The 22,783-nt window shown below is 41.5% G+C and overlaps 2 long non-coding RNA genes across 2 annotated transcripts; one reads left to right on the top strand and one right to left on the bottom strand.

Moving 5' to 3' along the window:
• Positions 1-15,747: 15,747 nt before the first annotated feature.
• LOC145136304 (uncharacterized) lies at positions 15,748-16,424 on the bottom strand. The gene is made up of 2 exons (XR_013720374.1): positions 16,290-16,424; positions 15,748-16,202 (listed from the first exon to the last, which is right to left on the bottom strand). It is a non-coding gene; the product is annotated as an uncharacterized LOC145136304 (long non-coding RNA).
• A 230-nt stretch (positions 16,425-16,654) lies between these two features.
• Positions 16,655-18,119, top strand: LOC145136303 (uncharacterized). The gene is made up of 2 exons (XR_013720373.1): positions 16,655-17,099; positions 17,700-18,119. It is a non-coding gene; the product is annotated as an uncharacterized LOC145136303 (long non-coding RNA).
• The last annotated feature ends 4,664 nt before the right edge of the window (positions 18,120-22,783 follow it).

Raw genomic sequence — 22,783 nt, 5'->3', positions numbered from 1 at the left:
TCACCTTGGGGAGCTCCAGTCTTGTTCGTCAAAAAGAAAGACGGATCTTTTCGTATGTGCATCGACTACAGGGAGCTCAACAAACTGACCGTCAAGAATCGTTATCCTTTGCCTCGGATAGACGATTTATTCGATCAACTTCAAGGGGCGAATTTCTTTTCCAAAATCGACTTAAGATCTGGATATCACCAATTACGAGTGCTAGGGGAGGATGTTCCAAAGACAGCCTTCTGAACTCGTTATGGGCACTACGAATTCGTAGTGATGCCGTTCGGATTAACAAACGCGCCCGCAGTATTCATGGACTTAATGAATAGGGTGTGTCGTCCTTACTTGGATCAGTTCGTCATCGTCTTCATCGATGACATACTTATCTACTCTCGTAGTAAGGAAGAACATAGTCAACATCTGCGACAAGTCTTAGAAACCCTGCGCGCGGAGAAGCTTTATGCGAAGTTCTCGAAATGCGAATTTTGGATCCGCCGAGTCGAATTTTTAGGGCACGTGGTTAGCAAGGAAGGAATACACGTGGACCCTTCCAAAATTAAAGCCATTGAGAGCTGGTCAGCACCGAAGACGCCTACAGAAATTCGTCAATTTCTAGGCCTCGCTGGCTACTATCGCCGGTTCATTCAGAACTTCTCCCGCATTGCAAAGCCTCTTACAACGCTTACCCAGAAGGGCGTATCCTTTGACTGGGAAGAAAAGCAGGAGAGAGCGTTCCAAACGCTCAAATGAGCCTTATGCACTGCACCAATACTATCCCTTCCCGAAGGAATAGAAGACTTCGTTGTCTATTGCGATGCATCGAACCAAGGTCTCGGATGTGTTCTGATGCAGCGAGGTAAGGTCATCGCCTATGCCTCGAGGCAGCTGAAAACACATGAGGTCAACTATACGACGCACGATCTTGAACTAGGAGCAGTTGTATTTGCTTTGAAGATCTGGAGACACTACCTGTACGGTACGAAGAGCACAATCTTTACAGACCACAAGAGCTTACAACACATATTCGATCAGAAGGAGCTCAACATGAGACAACGACGGTGGGTCGAGCTACTCAGTGACTACGAATGCGAAATTCGTTATCATCCCGGCAAGGCCAATGTAGTAGCTGACGCCCTAAGTCGGAAAGAATATTCTGGTCGTAAAGTCAAGTCATTGACTATGACTATCCATTCGCACTTATCCACACAAATACAGGCGGCTCAGCTCGACGCTTTGAAGCCTGAAAATGTGACCAATGAATCCCTGCGAGGGATGGATAAGAACTTGGAAGTCAAAGGTGGCGGAGCTTATTATCTCATGAACCGGATCTGGACCCCGAAACTAGGTGGTTTCAGAGATTTGGTCATGAAGGAGGCGCATAACACTCGTTATTCCGTTCACCCAGGTTCAGATAAGATGTATCTGGATCTTAAAAAGTTGTACTGGTGGCCTAACATGAAAGCAGAGATTGCTACCTTCGTAAGTAAATGCCTTACTTGCGCAAAGGTCAAGGTCGAGTACCAGAAACCCTCAGGTCTTCTTCAACAGCCTGAGATCCCAGAATGGAAGTGGGAGCGGATCACTATGGATTTCATAACCAAGTTGCCCAAGACAACGGGTGGACTTGATACCATATGGGTCATCGTCGACAGATTGACCAAGTCAGCGCACTTCCTGCCTATCAAAGAGACAGACAAGATGGAGAAACTTACAAGAACTTATATAAGGGAAATTGTACGATTGCACGGTGTCCCTATATCCATTATCTCGGACAGAGATAGTAGGTTCACTTCTAGGTTCTGGCAATCACTACAAGGTTCCTTAGGAACTAGGCTGGACATGAGTACAGCCTACCATCCACAGACAGACGGGCAAAGTGAGAGGACTATCCAAACCTTAGAGGACATGTTGCGAGCCTGTGTGATTGACTTTGGGAAAACATGGGATACTCATTTACCCCTTGTAGAATTTTCCTACAACAACAGTTATCACACAAGCATAAAGGCTGCTCCATTCGAGGCCCTCTACGGCCGAAAGTGCAGATCCCCTCTGTGCTGGGCTGAGGTGGGTGATACCCAGTTAGCTAAGGGACTAGTTCCTGAAAGCACTCTCACAGGTCCGGAGATCATACGGGAAACGACGGAGAAGATCGTTCAGATCCGTGAACGACTGAAAGCCTCCAGAGACCGACAGAAAAGCTACGCTGATAAACGAAGGAAACCGTTGGAATTCCAGGTGGGCGACCATGTTCTATTGAAGGTCTCACCCTGGAAGGGCTTGATACGCTTCGGAAAGCGTGGAAAGCTAAATCCAAGGTACATTGGGCCTTTCGAAATTCTTGCCAGAATCGGCCCTGTAGCTTACAAACTTAACTTACCAAGCGAACTCAGTAACGTACATTCTACCTTCCACGTCTCGAACTTGAAAAAGTGTCTGTCTGACGAGACTCTTGTAATCCCACTCGACGAGATCGAGATCAACGAGAGCCTCAACTTCGTGGAAGAACCAGTAGAGATCATGGACCGGGAGGTCAAGCAAACGAAACAAAGCCGCATCCCGATAGTGAAGGTTCGCTGGAACGCCAAGCGAGGACCTGAATTCACTTGGGAGCGAGAGGATCAGATGAAACTGAAATATCCTCGTCTTTTTAATTAGTTCCTTGTAACTACTAAATTGCTTAAATTCTAATTTCGGGACGAAATTCCTTCTAAGGAGGGGATGATGTGACAACCCGAAATTTCTATTCTATACAACATGTCAATTCAATAGGAGTCAAATCAGTTACAGTTAAATTTTCAGACTTTTTGGATTAAGTTTGATTATTTTAGGATTTACACTTTATGAGATACCAGGAGAGAGGATGCCCTAGGGTTATAGTGCAACACTGTTATTCCTAAACTTCAAGAAATTGGAGTTTACTGCCAGAATAAAATATTTTCAGCCAAAAACCCAGAAATTTGGGGTATATATATGACACTTGTCATTTATTATCATTTTTCCAAATTTCTCAAGAACAAAAGCAAATCCTCTCAAGTATCATCACGGGATTTATTCCAAATCTCGATCTAGTAAGTGTTTTCAACCATTTCGAGTTAGTAGATCACTTAATCTAGTGTTTTAACACCCTTCTAACCGTGAAATCATTCCAAAAGGTTGATTTTTCCATTTTCACCAAGAACACCAAGAACACACACTAGTGTTTTTGGCATTTTGGCTCATTTCAAGCTTCCATATAGTAAGTACTTCTATCCTAGAGTGTGTTTAAGCTTGCTATACTCCATAATAACATGAAATCATCCAAGAAACACCAAGAAAATGGTGTTTACGGTTCTTGTTTACGGTCCAAGAACGTTCTTGAACCGTAAACCCATTTTAAGGGACCGAAATGTCCCTAGTCCCTTCCTAAGCCTAAGTAACTAACTTGGATCCTTACCTTGATGTGTTAAGGACTTGAAAACATCGAAATACGAACATCCATAAGAGTTTACGGCCGTAAACTCTAGGGTTTACGACCGTAAACCCAAAGGGATGTGGTCTTTGGGCCGTAAACTCCAAATAGGAGTGAAATGGTGCCCTAGCTTCTTCCTTAGGCTTATACTTCAAGAGGAAACACTTCAATGGACTTAGAAACGTTCAAATCAACAAATGGTCAAAAGAGGGGGAGTTTACGGCCGTAAACTCTAGAGTTTACGACCGTAAACCCATTGGGTTGAGGTCACAAAACCGTAAACTCAAGTTAGGGTTTCTTTTGAACCCTAAACCCTATAGCATTGTGCTACAACACTTAGATGCATTCCTTGATACTTATAACACTTATATAAGGTGTTTAACTTGTCTTAGGATGTCTTAACTTTGCTAATTAGTTGTTTAAAGTCTAATTAGATACATATATGTGGTATTTATATGTTAAATAGGATCATTGTGTGTGTACAAGTCTTCACTTGACACCTAGCAATCCTATTTCTTCAGTTCATCCAAACCACCAACTACAGGTGAGTTCATACCCCTTAATTAACCTTTTTAATGTTTTTAAATGCTTTATGGGGGGGATACAAGTTGAACAATTGTAGTTATTATATCAATCACATGTGATTAATAACTACCAAACAAATGGTTTTCTTACTTTTCAAACTGTTTATCAAACTGTTTTACCTCAAACTATTTTACAAACTCTTTTATTGTCAATACATTTATCAAACTCTTTTAACTTATATTATGTGTATCTATATAAATATAGTTATATAAGTAGGATTGGAAGGACTTAGGACTGCTAGTCTACCCTGCTTCCTGTTCTTGTTTGATTGTGGTCTTGGGGTATCAAGGTTAGTTGTCCGAGGGTCGTTTGAATCCTAGTTATATATTATGTATACGTATATAGATATAAAAGGTTTGTTATCAACCTCTTTTAACTTATATTATGTGTATCTATATAAATATAGTTATATAAGTAGGATTAAGAAGGACTTAGGACTGCTAGTCTACCCTACTTCCTGTTCTTGTTTGATTGTGGTCTTGGGGTATCAAGGTTAGTTGTCCGAGGGTCGTTTGAATCCTAGTTATATATTATGTATATGTATATAGATACAAAAGGTTTTCCTTCATTCAAGTCCATACCCTTGGGTAGCAAGGGTATGCAAACGTGTTCATACATTGCTAGTAAGCTACCATAGGGGTAGTTTAGGAAGATACTATTACTAGAACGATGAAACATACAATGAGTCAGTTCATACATGAGTCAATACATACTATAATGAGAAACAAACATGAAACAGAGTGATGAGAAACAAACATACAGGCTAGACAGAGAAAGAACATACAATACAGCTAGCACACAATTCACATAACATTTACATTAATACATTTATGTGAGCCATTAAACAGGGCATGGCACTACCTGCCATGACTGTTTTTGTATCAGAATCTCCTTAATTGGGGAGCGCATGAGTTTGTGTATAGATCTATACTGGATTGACTATCCTACACCTTGCTGCTCGCTACAGTGGGACTTGCAAGTCTACGGGTGCCAAACATCATTTTTGTGGCATCTTACATTGTCACTTTACTATTGAGTCGGTAGCAAGATACAGGCCGATCACATGTTACCTTAAAATATACAATTAACTTAAGGTAGTTAGTACAGCAGTAGTTTCATAATACTACATTAAAGTACTATAACATTTTCCCTTTACATTTTACTTTGTGATTTCACACAATAAACAATAATGTAAAAACTATATTTTTGGTTAATGATAGTCGGATTTGGGAAAATACTCACTTTTACAAAGGATTCACACACAGACACTAGATGCCTTGGTAGAAGGCTACTTTTAGTAGGAAACATAGGGTTTTCTAGGATAGTTCAAACAAATACAAAACTTTTACAAACACACAGTACATCTTACAAAACATCTTACAAATGCTTTCATACAAACACAGACACTAATATACTTATGAACTCACCAGCTCTAAAGCTGATAAACTCTTTCAAAATAACTTGTATTCTCAGGTCACCAGTAGACAGGTACCGGAGCCAAGTTTTGAGAAGATGGAGCTCGTTCAAGACTCATCTTATATTTTGATGTATATTGTTATGGTGTCTTTAAAACTTAACGGAACACACTTGTATGAAATTATATTATTAATGCAATGGATGATGTTGTTGCTTGTTTACTACTTGCATTGTTGTGATACTGTACATGACGTCCTCCACCCCAGAACGTTTCCGCCGTTCATTTGGTTTTGAGGGTGTGACATCCTCAAACCAACGAACCGATTCACCCAAGTCTAAAACATCAGATGGGAAACACATCCCACTCAAAATTAAATCCATCTAAAAATCTGAAATCCCAAACTGCTCATCCTCCACATAGATAGAGCCAAACTCAAACACAAGAGTCTAGTCCGACACAGAATAGGAACCACTCGTCCCAGTCTGATACTCAACTCATGACCCATGTTCCACGAATCTACTCATGCATTACACCTCGATCCTTCCGATCAGCGACAACCCTTCCCTAACTCAAAAAATAACAGTTTCTAACCATCGCTGAGACCCCAGTCTTGCCCCTAGTCCGGCCACCATGTTCCCACAGACTCAATTAGCAAGGCTACCCAGTCGTAAGAGCCCCTCTGCATCACACTCTGACTAGTGAATGCTACAGCTCCCCATATTCTTACAACAATCTCTCACTGACTGATGAGTGTTACGGCTCCCTGCAGTCTTATAACATTCTCTCATTCACTACTAAGTGCTACGGCTCCCTGTAGTCTTACGATACTCTCTCTTAACGACTCGTGAATGCTACGGCTCCCCGCAGTCTTACAATACTCTCTCTCACTGACTCACAGATCCTACAGCTCCTCGCAGCCTTGCGATACTCTCTCTTACCAACTCGTGGATGCTATGGCTCCCCGTAGTCTTACGATACTCTCTCACCGACTCGTGAATGCTACGACTCCCCGCAGTATTACAATACTCTCTCTTACTGGCTTGTGAATGCTATGACTCTCCGTAGTCTTACAACACTCTCTCACTGACAAGTGAATGCTACGGCTCTCCGTAGTCTTACAACACTCTCTCACTCGCCATGGGCTCACCCCATGGTTTTCCCTGACAGTCCTAAGTGATTACTCTCACCTGGATCCACTCACTCTCTTATCACCCCACAATCTCATCATCAAGCTATCACCATACCGAGTTCACTAACTCATGCTCCGCGGTCCGACATAGATAGGTGCGCTCACTTACCTAGATTATGCATCACTACTCTTGATGAAAATTCTCGTAGACAAGGCACTTTTCCTCAGTACAGTTTACACCCCTGGACAATCCCCATCTGGCAACAATTAACTGATGGTCTCACATTTGGAAATATATTCGCTTGATGTTACACTTGCTGTCTGGCAAACCCAAGTCTCATAGTAATCCAACAATTTAGGGCATCACACTCGGATATCTCGATACACCACCACAGAATCTCATGATGTCTTGCCACGACCACTAATCTTCCACTCACACAACTCGAAACCTTGAAGTGCTCCAATTCACAATTTGAAACACGGAGGAATTGTCAATGACTGAGAACACGTTGATGAAAATCCCAAGCCCCATCTTCAACTGATCAAGCCCATGCGAAATTACTCATAGCGACTCTGAAGTTGATTGACAAATCAACTGCCCTTCCCGGAATACAAATAACAATCTATACATCAAAATATCAATCTCTCAGCAATCAAATCTTGACCTCTGCAACCCAAGCATCTCGAAACTCAAACATTGGCACACCCAAAGTGTAACATCCTGTTTTGGATCGTCCGTGATTAGGGTTCGTGGGATGCAACTCGGGCATGAGGAAGCCTCGGGGCTGTAACGAGTTGCTAGAAGCGTAGGGCTTCTTGTCACCTTTCCGTGGATATGAGGTTCATAGGAAACAAATTTATATCGAGGAATCTATGGAAGTTTGAAGTTTTGTCAAGATAGGTCCCTTATTTGAGAAAGGTGGCAGCTGAGTACACTGGGCGTACGTGTGAGTACGCTTAGCGTACTCATGTGCGTGAGTTTGAAGCAGAGTCACCTAGTAAGCAAGGCGTACCATAGGGTACGCTGGGCGTACTAGGCATAGAGTGAAAACCCTAAATGAGGGGATGTCCCTATTAAGGGTCAGAAATGAAATCGACCAAGTCCTCGCACGATGGCCTAGAGTGCCGCAATCGAATGCCTGGTCATGGATGGCTGAATGCGCTATATGGGTAAGGTTGCGCCCTTTCTAACACCAATTGGTTTTAGATCAACCGGTAGCGCTGATGCTCAACAAGTGGTATCAGAGACAGTGGCGAGGGTTCGATTCTCTCAGGGAGCAATTTCTGAGGGGGGATTGTTGGGGGTCAGAAATGGCATCGACCAAGTCCTCGCACGATGGCCTAGAGTGCCGCAATCGAATGTCTGGTCCTGGATGGCTGAATGCGCTATATGGGTAAGGTGGCACCCTTTCTAACACCAATTGGTTTTAGATCAACCGGTAGTGTTGATGCTCAACAGTCCCTATATAAAGAATAAGATGGCCTCATTCCTAGCCACCATCCTCAGACAATAAACCCTCGCAAACCCAAGATACTCATCCATGGAGCTTGTGCTATCATTTGTGAGCTTATGAGTGATCTTGTGTTGCTTTGAAGTGAAGAAGGAACCTTGAAGAATAAGGAGTGGGATTCCAGGCTTTGGATCTGAGTTTATCTGAGTTGGAAGCTTCATGTTGAAGTATAACGCTCAAAGCTTTCTCACTCCTTTGATTTGTGCATCATTTTAGTGTATTTTAGGGTTTTAGTCCCAAAGTTGGAGAATTTATGAGATATTGAGCTCCAGAGTTTATTATCAGCCCCTTTGAGTATCTTAAGTGGTGTAGTGTCATAAAACTCGAGACTTGGACGTTGGAATCAAGCCATGCATGAGATATGAGCATTTTGAGATAAGAGAGTGAGATTTTTGTGTGTTTGTGACCTTATCAGCCATGCAAAGTCTTAAAGTCACTCACTTTACGGAGTAAGAGCTATTAGGGAGTCCAGATCTGTGATATGAGCTAAGGTCTTAACGGGTTAAGACCAAGAAAGTGAGTAAAGCCATACTGGACGTACGCCAGGTGTAATCCTGGTACACCCCGCGTAGCGGGTTGGTGTCCCCGGTCATATTTCGCGCATGCTTGTGTACGCTGAGCGTACCAAGGGAGGTACGCCCCGCGTAACCTCGCTGTGGGATTTTTGGGCTAAATCTTATAATGGGCCTTAAGGGTTGGGCCTGGATCTTTGAGCTTGTGTACTAGAGATTTTGAGCAGAGAAATGTTATATATTCCTTGGGCCCTTGTGTTGGGCTTGGCACTTGGACTTGAGAGTTGGGCCTCGGGAGAGCCTATTCATTATTGGGCCTTGGTGGGCCCGATGAGTTTTAGATTATTGATGGGCTAGTTAGTGGACTACCTTTAGACGAAGAGTGAGGATTTGGACTTAGATCTTAATTGGGTAATTGTGGATTTTGGTCCAGTGTTAGAGGTTGGTGCAGCAATAGCATCTATAGGAGTTGTTCATCATCCGAGGTGAGTCTTCTCACTATACTTACCATGAGTGGTATCTATGTGTGACCGGAGGGTCTTTTATGCTGATTTGAGTTACACCATATTATTCGTTTTGTCTGTGTGATATATATGCTATATTCTGTGTTTTACTGAGATAGGACCGGAGGGTCCAAACCGAGTTGTCGGACCGGAGGGTTCCACTGAGACAGGACAGGAGGGTCCAAACCGAGCTGTGAGACCGGAGGGTCCTCACTGAGACACACGACCGGAGGGTCCACACCGAGACGCATGAGACCGGAGGGTGCATGCTGAGTTATAGCCATGAGAGGCTTATTATTTGTGTATGTGGTATTTTGGGGAACTCACTAAGCTTCGTGCTTACCGTGTTATGTGATATGTGTTTCAGGTTCTTCTCAGGATCGCGGGAAGGCGCCGGCTTGATTGTACACACCAGAGAAAGAGTTATGTTTCGAGGATCCTGGATTATTAATCAGACAATTATGGAGTTGCGTTTTGTAAATTAAATAAAAGAGATTTTTGTGAAATGTGTTATGAGAATTATGTGATTTTAAAATGAAAATTTTATTTGAAAATTTACGGTGTTACACGAAGAAACACGGACCATAGTCAGATTCATGTCCAACGGCCACCTGTCGTGAAGACACTCATTCTCTCCTGAGCATATGCAACATGCATCATCTCGCTCTATACATTGCCTCGACTACCACATACCCCCAGTCTCATACACTCGGACTGCAGATCCCCATAACCCAAACTTCTGTACCACATCAGATTGAGGATTCTCCCCACAGAATACCCAGTTCTCCCTCACTTAGGGTTCGAACCATCGTCCATTAACATACCAAACAGACCACACTACAGATCGGCTCGCCAGATGTAGCATTCCCAACTCATGAAATGTACCACGCAGCACTCGGTGACCTTCCAGATAAGGACCCAATAACTCCAAGTATCCCAAATCTCAGATGAATACCTCGGAATCCTCTTAATGTGACTGCCTCTAGTCACCCAAAATCTCATACCGACACACCACCGGACATCCCGACTGTCCCGAATTAGCTACGACTCTCAACCTGAAAATAATGAACTATCACACACACCTCATCTCCGATTCCTCAACCAACATTCCATCGCGTGAGTTATCATAGAAGCAAGAGACCTCACTCTCACAGTCAATATATAACGTAGACAACGAGGGTCGTCGCCCTAATATACTCCTCTTGATTACCTGGAACTGTTGTGAAAATATGCCTTACTATACTCAACTAAGACATATCCTTGTCCTCATCCATCTCAGTCCCCACTGATGACTCTCTTACGGTATAAGAAATACCTCGCATCAGACATACTACAAAACACTCTGGTGACAATATCACAACTATATGCTACCCCACGGGGTTTACCTCCAAAATCTGAAACCGGAAGCTCGTTAGCCCTTTCGCTCCGCACGGGAAGCGGCAATAGTGTAATTCTTGTAACAGAAAATGACATCACAACCATCGGCCGAACACTCAGCTCAGACTGCCATCCTCCATAATGCATCATCCCCACTTCCTTTTTGAGTCATACGCCTCCAACTGGTACCTCACCAGTTAACTCCCTCGAGGTCTAAACTCCATTTTTCCTCGCAAGGTATACTCCATTTATGCTTGGCCGTCATGGCCCTCTAGCCCCACAGTTTACCATATCCATTCTCAGTCTGAACACCCATAGTCGGATAACTCGTAAAGACGGAAACACACTCTGCTACGAATCACGGTACCCGAACCATGTTATCTCCCTTCACTCTGCTACTTAGAACCTCTGGAATATTCCTTGTTTCGAGTATGGATCCATTGCTTTTAGTAGTACGGGCCCATACTACCTTCCACATCTACCCATACTTTCCACACGGATCGTCCCACATTTCATAAGTAGCCGCTCAACCTTCTCGATCAACCAATCCCATTACTCATGCTCGCTCTCCAGCGAATACTCTCCTTTGAACAACGCACTCATCGGACTGAAATTACTCCCTGGGCTCTCCTAGGTTCACACACTTCTCCGCCATCAGCTGTTGAAGAACTCCTTGCCATGTCAATTAGCTCTCTAGCTAACTCACATCACTCGTGAGTTCCACAAAGCACAAAGCAAGCAGCATCTGGGCATCGAGTAACCTCCACCAGCACATAAAACCACTCTAGCATACAACTCCACTTGCTCTAACCACAACTCAAAAGGCATCACCGAACTTAGGCAATCCTACCTCTCATGGGTATTTAACTACTCTCTCAGTAGATTCCTTAAATACATATCTAGATATCTCTCCTAGATTACTCCTCGACTCAAAGCTCTCTCTAAAATATTCCTGCTAGGTACTCCTACTCAGCACATACACAGAGAAAATAGTAGATAATATCAATAAAGAAAATTACCTAGGCTAAGGCATCATGAATCAGGCAACTCTAGCTCTAAATTCCTGAAATACCTAGGCTATCATCTAGCGTGCAGCTCTAATATCTCATAAGTATCTCATAATATAAACAAGCAATGGTATTTTGGGAAATCACCGTTCAGGCTCTGGCTGATTGTACACACTGCTTCATCTCGTTTTCTCTTAAAAGCTCTTACTCGTTTTAAAAAAATCATTTCTTTTTAGAAAATTTTCTCAAATCCTCAGTTTGAGTCCAGACATACCCGAGAGTACATCCGAATCCCTCAAACCAAGGCTCTGATACCAACATGTAACGCTCCAAATTCCCAAATAAAATTTTCATTTTTAAAACCAAAAACCCAATTTATAAATTGTTCAAAACACAAGTTAATAAAAATGTTTGACAATATCCCAGAATCCTCAAAACATAATCACTAGCTGGTGTGTACAATCATGTCGGCACCTTCCCGTGATCCTGAGAGGTACCTGAAGCACATTTCACACAACACTGTAAGCACAAAGCTTAGAGAGTTCCCCAAAATACCACTCACAAATAATTAGCCTCTCGTGGCTATGTATTGATAAGGACCCTCTGGTCATGTATCTTAGTGAAGACCTTTCGGTCTCACAGTTCGGGTCGGACCCTCCAGTCCGGTATCTCAGTGAAGACCCTCCGGTCTCACAACTCGGGTCGGACCCTCCAGTCCGGTATCTCAATAAGGCACAGAAATAATATACAGCATAAATCACAAAGACAAAATGCATGATATCACATAAATCAGTATAAGCACATAAGACCCTCCGGTCAGTAACTCAGATACGACCCTCTGGTCAATAACTCAAATAAGACCCTCCGGTTACACAATATTACCACTCAGGTAAGTATAGTGAGAAGACTCACCTCGCACAATAAAGCAATATATCCCACACTCGAACTACTGGTCTAGACTCCGCCCCTCCCTAGCCTCCAAAATCCACAGCTTGACCAAAACCCTAAAGTCAACGGAAGTCAACAGTCAAAGCTGACCCAAATCGTCGAGTGCAACTCATGAACTCATCGAGTTCCTCAATACTCAGTAATCACAAAAACCCGAGTCAACTCGCCGAGTTGCTAGCCAACTCGTCGAGTCCATGCAGAGTCCAAAAGATCGGGGAAAAACCCTAACCACTCGTCGAGTCGTTCTACCAACTCGTCGAGTTACTCTGTGTACAAAACGGGGAAACCCGACTCAACTCGTCGAGTTGGATGCCCAACTCGTCGAGTTCTTCAGCCCTTTCTCATTAAACTCATTCCAATCGATTCCAATGCTCCAAACTCCAGATCCAACCTCCTAGGATGAAGTTACCACGTAAAGTTGCTAACTTTACGATCATGAAAGGCCTCACAAGGCTAAAACACCCAAAACTAAGCTCAAGAAGGGGTTTAGGACATGAAGACGGTTCAAAGCTTCATAAAGCTTGAGGCTTTGGGCCTAAAGGGCCTAGTAGTGTCCAGATCTGAGGTCTCAGCTCCATGGCATGCTCACAACCCTTAATGACTCAAGGAGAAACTAGAAAGGGCCATAAACTCTCAAATGGAGAGATCTAACAAACAAGTGATCAAGGTAATAACTTTTTACCCTCAAATGACTACTACCACTGAGATGATGCCGGATCCAAGGACTCCTTGTTCCAAGCCTTCTACTCTTCAAGGAATGAACCAAAACACACCCTCTATTAGCTCTAAACACTCTCAAATGGAAGGAACTCGATTAGGGTTTGTCTCAGGGTACTAAAGTGGTGAGGGAGGTGGGGTAAAGGAGTTAAAGTCCTTTAAATAGGGTGCAAGCTCAGATAATTAGGGTTTCATCAGACAGACTCAACTCGTCGAGTCTAATCCTCCGACTCGGCGAGTAAACTTCATAATCTCCACGTCCTGATCAACTCCTACACGACGAGTTGGGACCAACCAACTAGTCGAATAGGTCCTCCCATTTCCTAGCCATCAAAGAACCCGACAAGATGAAGAAACTCACCAGGACCTATTTCAAGGAAATAGTCATACTTCATGGTCTACCAATATATATCATCTCGGACCAAGATAGCAGATTCACTTCCACGTTTTTGCGATCATTGTAAAGGTTCCTAGGAACCAAACTCGATATGAGTACAGCATGTCATCCTCAAACAAATGGACAGAACAAAAGAACATTACAAACTTAGGAAGACATGCTCCACGCTTGTGTGATAGACTTCAGTAATGCATGAGATACTCACTTACCACTAGTTAAGTTTTCATATACCAATAGTTGCCACACTAGCATAAAGGCCGCTCCATTCGTGGCCTTGTACGGATGCAGATATCGTTCTACGATATCCTGGATAGAAGTTAGAGAGACCCAACTAGCTAATAAACATGTTGTATATACTGTATTCACTAGCCCTGAGATCATTCATGAAACAACAGAGAAGACCGTTCAGATAAAGGAACGACTAAAGACCACACGCAGTCGTCATGAAAGTTACGCTGACACAAGACGCAGAACCATAGAATTTAAATTTGGAGACCGTATCCTACTAAAGGTCGCACGATGAAAATTTTTCATGAGATAATAAAAACAAGGTAAACTAAAACCCCGATACATCAGACCTTCTGAAATCCTGGCAAGGATTGGTCCGGTGGCTCACAAACTCAGTTTACCTCAAGAACTCAATAAAGTTTACAATACCTTCCACGTGCTTAATCTTAAGAAGTGTCTCTCCAATAAGAACCTTGTCTTCCCTCTCAATGAGATCCAGGTCAACACTAAACTTCATTTCGTGAAGGAACCGATGAAGATCATGGATCGAGAAATCAAAAGCCTCAAGCAAAGTCAAATAACTATAGTAAATGCCCGATGGAACTCTTGTAGAGAGCCGAAGTTTACATGGAAACGTGAGGATAAAAAAAAGTATCCGCAATTTTTCAGCGGTGCTCCCTCCACTACTGGAATGAAATACTATTACAACAAAATGATAGTGAAACAAAATAATCTAGAACTAAATAATTTCAGGACGAAATTCCCTTAACAGGGAGGAAATGTGACATCCCAGAATTTAGGTCAAAGACTATGAACGGTCAAGTTCACAGTAAATCTCTTTGTAATTTGACTCACTGAGTTTTAGTGCATCTAATGTAAAATAAATGAGTTATTTCAACCATTATAAGATACCATATGGTATCTTACTTCCAAATATGTAATCTGGCAAACAAATCAAACAACTCAAACTGCAACCCTAGGAATACGTCTGAAAAACTGAGATTTTGTATTAAGCAGTCGTGAGCCATATAAACACTCTAGTCTCATAGTACGTGTTTCCCTGATTCTGAAAATATAAAGAACGTCCAAAACGGAGTTCGTATGCAAAAGATACGAGCGTTTTAAGAATCCAAAACCAATATAATATTGATTTTCTTAAAACTATTAAAACAACTTGTATCCGTTGAGGGACTTGCACACCTTAAATGAAATTTCCGAAAACATTTTTGGACTCAGGCTATAGCCTAATATTTAATTTCATATTTGAAATATTTTTATAAAAATATTTATAAAAGTAAAAAATCAGATGTTTTCAGCTTAATTAAACGCGAAACTTTAAACGTCATTTCACAGATATCAGTATAACAGAATTCAATTCCGTCTGCATTTTAGGAATCACCACGACCTGATCATTAAGCATACACTTTTAGAAAATTTATATGAATCTATACGAGGACACGAGAATCGAGGTATACATCACGATAAATAAATATATATAAAATGTATTGTAGTTATTATTAAAAATGTTTATAAGTGGTATAATGACAAGCCACTATATATGTATATATATTTTTGGTGTTGTTGCGACTTCAAAAGATCCAAATTAGTCGTGTAATCACAATGCATATATGTTATATAATTAAAATTATATAACAACACTAAATATATATAAATTTATATATATTTCATGTAACACTTTCAAATACCAATTAATAGTATATATTGCAAAATTTGGACACCTATTATGTATATTTATATATATTACAAATATACATGGAAAAACTTATAAGGCTAGTGTTATGAAATAAAGAAGTCAAAGTAGAGCAAGTCCCATCTAAAGGAAAATATGAAAACGTGTAAATATTATGTATGTATTACTCTTATAAAAGTATGTATTATTCTTATAAAATGTCTCCAACCAAAATACACATAGAGTGTATATTAAATCTATTAAAAATATACATCCTACCGGTCAATAAATTCATACACAAATACATATTTAATTGAATATAGAAACAAATACATTATACAAAACGTATACACTACTCAACTATTGTACAACTTGCTTCTACCATTCAGCTTATACAAAACCACACTCAAACAATCTTCTGATCGTAAACAATCAAGAAGAACAACACTTTTTTTTTCTTAATCCATTTTCCTTCCCTGTCAACTGAAACAATCAAACATTCAAAAAAAAAAGATTCATCTTGTTCTTCTACCCTTTCGGTTTCCAGTCAATCGAAGCCTCCCAAAAACACCCTGAGAATCGCTTTTACTGCTACCTTCTTCTTTCATTGAGCTGCCACCAATGGACTAAGAACATCACAATCCACCTCTGTCCTTTTCGGTTTCGATGACCAAGCCTCAACCCAAACATCCATCGATTCTTTATCAAACACCAACACATAAACATCCATTCCCTATATCAATTTCTGTCAAGAACAATTAAAGAACAAGAAGAAGAATAATAAGAAGAAGAAGAACAGGGGAGGCTGCCGTAGCAGCCCCCATTCGCTTACCTGCTACCGATCGAAGTAACAGCCCCACCCTCGCACTCCTCTTCCCCTCCCTTCGAGCAAACCCACCGAACACCCCATCGCTGCTGCTGCTCGCGACGTCTCCCAGACCCCCTTCGGACCTCTTTCTCCTTCGTAACTACTTCCAAGACAGAAGACGAGCAGCCCCGCTGCTTCGTCTCTTCCTTCTCGTCCGAGGTCACCGCCGCCTGGCGGCTTCGATCCTTCTCCTTCTTCAGTCTAGTCGAACCCCGGAGGCCACCACCGATTGCGAGTCGAGCGACGAACCTTCGTGCTCCCTTTCGACCCATCGATTGTTCGTTCGCGTTTGCCATTCATCTCTCTTCGTGTCGACTGCTTTCAATTCTAGCTTTCCATTTCTTTTGCCTGATCAAACAAAGAAACGGGGGCTTAAAAGCCCTGATTTAATTTAGCTTGTGAAAGGACCAAAATACCCCCACTATTAAATCTTTATTCAAAGTCAGTCCAAATCCCCAAATAATAATCCCATTTATTCAAAAACAACCCTTACCTTCAAAATTATCAGCCAAAACAGTCCCATTTATTCAAGAAGTTACATACCAGCCCCTATAATTTGTTCAAGTTACAAAATCAGTCCCTCCTTGAATTATTTTAACCAAATCAGCCCTATTTTGTTTAATTAAAATTACCAAACAACCCCCAATAGTTTACATTTGTTACGAAATGGTCCTGAGAGTATTTCAAAGTTCAAGAATGGTGGATTTGTGGTTTCTTACGTCAAGCTTCCAAAAAATTAATAAACTCTGAACAACTCGAACTCACACTTCAAGGGTGAGTGATTACAACCCATTTGTAATATTTTAATTATTTCAGGGGGGGGAGTACATATGCCTAAATATGTTGTTTATACAAATCAAATTCCTTTCTATGCTAAAATACAATAAATCTAGTTTATAAAAATATTATTATTTAACAATTTTCCATATTTTTACGAATAAACTAGTAAATAATCATTAACTGGAATCTCTCTCGACCGATCAATCGAAGTGGGTGATAGGTGTCTACAATTTTTACTACAACGTCTAATGAAGCGTTGTAGGGGGGGTACACTCAAGTCATATAGCTTGGTTATAGGACCCAATATAATCATTAACTGGAATCTCTCTCTCTCTCTCTCTCTCTCACACACACACACACACTATAACTATGGGCTTGGTTGCTTTCAAAACTATTTTAAGTATGGAATTACTTATGTAACATAACATTTTGTCTTTCAAAGATTCATTACAAACACATTTTTATGTATGCATTTACTTATACAAAATATACATTTTGGATTTTAAAGACTCATTGCAAACACTGTTCTAACCATTATTATACATACAAAGAAAATACTTTTTAGACTTATTAAAGTATTACTGTTGTTAGCAGAAAACTTGTAACGCTCACCAACCTTGTGTTGACTCTCAAAACTACATGTATTATCAGGAAATCACTAAACAGACATTCAAGACAGATTGGATTACAGGTGACCTAGTTTACCTACTGTTGTATTATATGCCTATATGTTAAGGCAATTCATGTATTATTATTATTTGTAAAAACCTTGTATTCAAATATCAAGATGGAACTCGAATGCTATTTTGGTTATTGTTGTACTTGTGCTATATATTCAATTTTCTTGTGATCCATGAACTTAGTCGCATAACCCGGCGTGTTTCGTTGCCTCAACCGGGGGTGTGACAGATTGGTATCAGAGGTAAATTGGCTATAGAGAACTCGTATCCTCGAAAGAGGAATACAACTATAGCAATTAGCTTCTAATAAAAGTATTATTATTATTATTATTAATTACACTACTTCTTGGCTACTTACGGTACGGGGAATCTGGTTTGAAGGGTCGCATAGGATTGTTGGATTTAAGAACGGCTTAATTACTAAAATGGTACTGGCCTTCGGTGTTTCCTGTCTGGCCCTCGTCTATAATTGGTAGTCTTGGAGTACAAAACAAAATTTAATAATACTGCAAAACCTCACCAACAATAATATATAAGATTTATATATACTCTGACCCGCGATGAGAACACTTAATAAAATTCTAACATGCCTCCAACTAAAACTAATAGATCAAACGCTAACACGACTGAACTCTGACTTCATTGGAGAAATAACCAGCTATTCCGATCATAAAACTTCCAAACGATACCCCTGAATAGACCCTACCAACGCATCAGAACAACAATCGAATAAACTGAAACTCGCTCAGCAAGATGCGCCTCACTAAAGACTCTTGGCATGCAGAATAACATATAACAATTCTTGATAATATAACCCAGACAATAGCAGAGAACCAAACCAAAGATAATGCTTACTCAAACCAAAGCAAAATTACAAAGAAATATAAATTCTGGTAATAATCAAGAAGAAAGAAAAAGATAACATACCCGCAACAGCACCTGATGGGACCCTGGTCTCCCCTGACTGACACTGTAATACTCGACTCCTCACAGCTGGGGCTCCTGCCCTATCCTCACGACCATTAGAGATCCTCACAGAAACCGGAGCAGGTACACTCACTGCTCCACCCCTCAACATCGGGCAGTCGACCTTCTTGTGACCCACTTGATTGTAGTGAAAACGTAATGGGCTTGCCCCCTGAGGACAATCCAGACTGACGTGGCCAATCCTTCCACACTTGTAGCATCCCATGCCCCTAGAACGACAAACCTCATCGTGCTACTTCACACACGTGTTGCACTGACCCCAACCCTGCTAGCCCCTCAAGCGTTGATCTGAAGTATTGGGTCTCTTCGCAGGACCCTCAACTGCCTACACATGCTCTGGCTCCCTCTTCCCTAGGTGCTCCAAATAAATCTCCTGCTCTTGGGTTACCCCGGCCATCCCATCATTCGTCAGAACAGCCAAGGTCCGACCCCTGAACCCAACGACCAATCTATCAGTGACACTCCCAATGATGTCGGGTAGCTCCTCGCGTAAGGCTAGCAAAACTTCCACGACAATCCAATCATGGGATCGACCCTCCTGAAAACATGGTGCATATCCCACCTCCAATCCCAAATGTCGAGAACTAGCAATAGGATCCTCCTTCCTGAAGGATTCAAGGATCCACAAGCATTGGGCTCCAGATGAGCCCCCAACTGCCCCGCTACAATCTCGGCTCGAAAGGCCCTGAGACGACCATCCAAGAGCTCCAAAATCCCTTCCTTGATTGAACCAAAGATCACAGGAGTCCATTCCAAAATATTGCGGGTTATCTCCGAGGAGATGAACTCCCGCATGCGCTCATCGATCGAATCAACACTTGCACCTGAGCCTAACTCCGAACTCGAACCTCCTTCCCGAGTGCTCAACACCATACTGAAAAAACAACATGCAAAAGATAAGAACATACCCAAGAATCCTTATCCCACAGGCTTCCTAGATTCTCCAAGACTCTCCCCGATTCGAGTATGGATCCTTTGTTTTCAGTAGTACGGGCCTAATACTACCTTCCACACCTATCCATACTTTCCTCAAGAATCATCCCAAATCCTCTAAGTCACCTTCTCAAACTGCTACCCCAAATCTCGCTAAACAGTGTAACTAAACCCACTAAAACACTTCCTAGGCTTTCCTAGATTCCCGACCTCACCCTGCCATCAGCTGCTGAAGAACTCCCCATAATTCCAATTACCTACCTCATGAATACAATTACATCCAACAAATCTTTGATAATCCTTCGAGTAACGGACTCATCCCTGCAACGGTTGGACTCAGACAAGAGTTGCGCAATAGGGTCAAATCCATCACTCTTAGATTATTCAACCTTTGTCACATGTGACTTAACATATTCACATAGTAGCTAACTCCCATCACCCAAGAGTTCCATAAAGCATAAATCAAGCAGCCTTCATGCAGTAGCACTCCAATCCATAGAATAACCAAAGAACATCCAATCCCACATACTACAACTCATGTAAGGCACTTCCACTCTCATAGCCGGTTGCCTTATGCATGCAAATTATACACATAACAAGATCAAATAGACTATCGAGTAAAAGACTCTACCCTAGGACCACAACCAAACGAGGAACAGGAAATAAGGCCAAATCAATCATTTTAGGGATGTATGATCCTAACCGTATACAATTTTTAAAGCATACACTTAGCAATTATGGATACCAATAGATATTCCCATTCCAGTATAACATCCAATGCTCCCTAGGCTACAAGGTATCACTCCTAGCATTCTATCATGCAAACACTGAGCAGATCCTTAGCCCTAACTAGTCATGTGATTCACAGATTCATAAATAAAATCATAACAGATAACCTGTATGGGTATTTTAGGAAAAACTTACTTGAGCTCGGCTGATTACATGCACCACACCCGTTATAGTCTTACAAAACTCTTTTCTTAAAAATACATTTCTTTTTGAAAAAACTTTACCAAATCCTCGGTTTGAGTTCTGAGACACCCAAGAGTATGTCTGAATCCCTCAAACCAAGGCTCTGATACCAACTTGTAACGTCCCATAAATAAGACCATAAAATTTTTCATTTCTAGATTAATAAAACATCAAACCATATCATTGACATAAAACCAAAGTTATCAAAATGTATCGGCACATGATCAATATCAGAGTAAATCACAAAATGCAGAAACATGTGGTGAGTGCACTGCAATCATCTCGAGCTCTTCCCTTTATAAACAGAAATACCTGAAACAAAAACTAAAAACCGTAAGCACAAAGATTAGTGAGTTCCCAAGAATACCACATACCACACATACATTTTCCATGGTCTACCCCCATCGTCTTTTCCCTGAAATGCCATGGGCTACCCCCATGGTATGACATTCAAGTGTCATTGTAACGACGTAAATTTTCAACCCATTTTTTTTTCATTTTTAAAACACAATAAATCACATGTTACATTTTCTCAAAAATCACAAGTATCAATTTATCAACACATTTCAAAATGGTTTGTCATAACTCCAGAATCCTCCAAAGACATATCTCCAACTCAGATGTGTGTACAATCAAGTTGGTGCCTTCCCGTGATTCCTGATAAGAACCTGAAACACATAACACATGACACGGTAAGCACGAAGCTTAGTGAGTTCCCCAAAATACCACACACATCTCGTTAGACACTCGAGGCTGTAACTCAATAAGACCCTCCGGTCAATGTGTCTCAGTGGGACCCTCCGGTCCCTCAACTCAGTAATCTCAATATAATTCACAACATATATCACAAAGACATAAACCAGGGTATCACAGTACTTAAATAAACACATAAGACCCTCCGGTCACACACAACTCATATTACCACTCTAGGTACGTATAGTGAGAAGACTCACCTGACTAGTAGCAAGTAAACAACCTCGCACCCGAATCTCGAACTAGCCTCCGCCTAACACAAGGGATGAATATCACTAATTAATACTTTTTCCACAATTCAAACAACCGAAGACTATTCTTTCTCTTTCTAACTCTTTGAGGTGGATAAAAGACCATTTTACCCTTCCATGGTCCTTATTACTCATGTTGACCAGAACCCCAGAGTCAACAGAAGAAAATTCTCGAGTCAGCAGTCCAAGTTTGACCCGACTCGTCGAGTGCACTCTTGCGACTCGTCGAGTCCCCTCGTATCCTCAGAAGTCTCAAAAGTCTAGCTCAACTTGTCGAGTTGACCCCCAACTCGCTGAGTTATCACTCAATCAACCCATCGGGATAAACCCTCACCGACTCGTCGAGTCAGGCCATGGCCTCGACGTGTCCCTTCGATCTGATTCCTCATTCAAACATTTTGAGGCAGATCCATCACCCCAAACACTAGATCTACCATCCTAAGGGTCGATTGTCACGTAAAGCTGCAAGCTTTACATTTAAACATGGCATATAAGGCTCATAATGCCAATATAACTCTAACAAGGATGATTAACCACAATAACTCTTCTATGGTTAAATAAAGCTATAATCTTTGGACTCTATGGACCTCGCAAGGTCCAGATCTGAAGTCTAGCCCTCAAGAGAGACCTTATGCATAGAAAGTCCCAACAATGGTGGAAGAAACCCTAATCTTCCATATTTACCAGATCTAAGCAAAATAACAAGAAAGGTGCAAGCTTTTACCTCTTACTCAAGCCCTGGCACGAAGTTACACCAGATCCACTGATTCTCTAGCTCCCTTGATGGGTGATCTCCTCTTCCCCTCAAGAGATGCACTAGTCTACTTCAAGTTTTAGCTTCTAAGACTCTCATGGCTCTCTATACACGTTTAGGGTTTTCTCTCAAGGAAGGGTAGCCGCAAATGAGGCCATAAGTTCCTTTAAATAGGTCCCAACCCTAGGAAATTAGGGTTTCCTGCCCAGCACCTACTCGGCGAGTCAGCTCTCTGACTCGTCGAGTCCAATCATTAATCCCACGTGGACACTCGACTCTACTCGACGAGTTGGACTCACAACTCGTCGAGTCACTCCATAAATCTCAATATTAATCACACAATAATAT

Source organism: Lactuca virosa, chromosome 9, assembly GCF_052849685.1.
Source record: "Lactuca virosa cultivar CGN04683 chromosome 9, Lactuca_virosa_CGN04683_v6, whole genome shotgun sequence".
In the NCBI taxonomy this organism is placed as follows: Eukaryota; Viridiplantae; Streptophyta; class Magnoliopsida; order Asterales; family Asteraceae; genus Lactuca; species Lactuca virosa.
The sequence above is the reverse complement of the archived record's forward strand: the minus strand, read 5'-3'. Positions and strand labels throughout refer to the sequence as shown.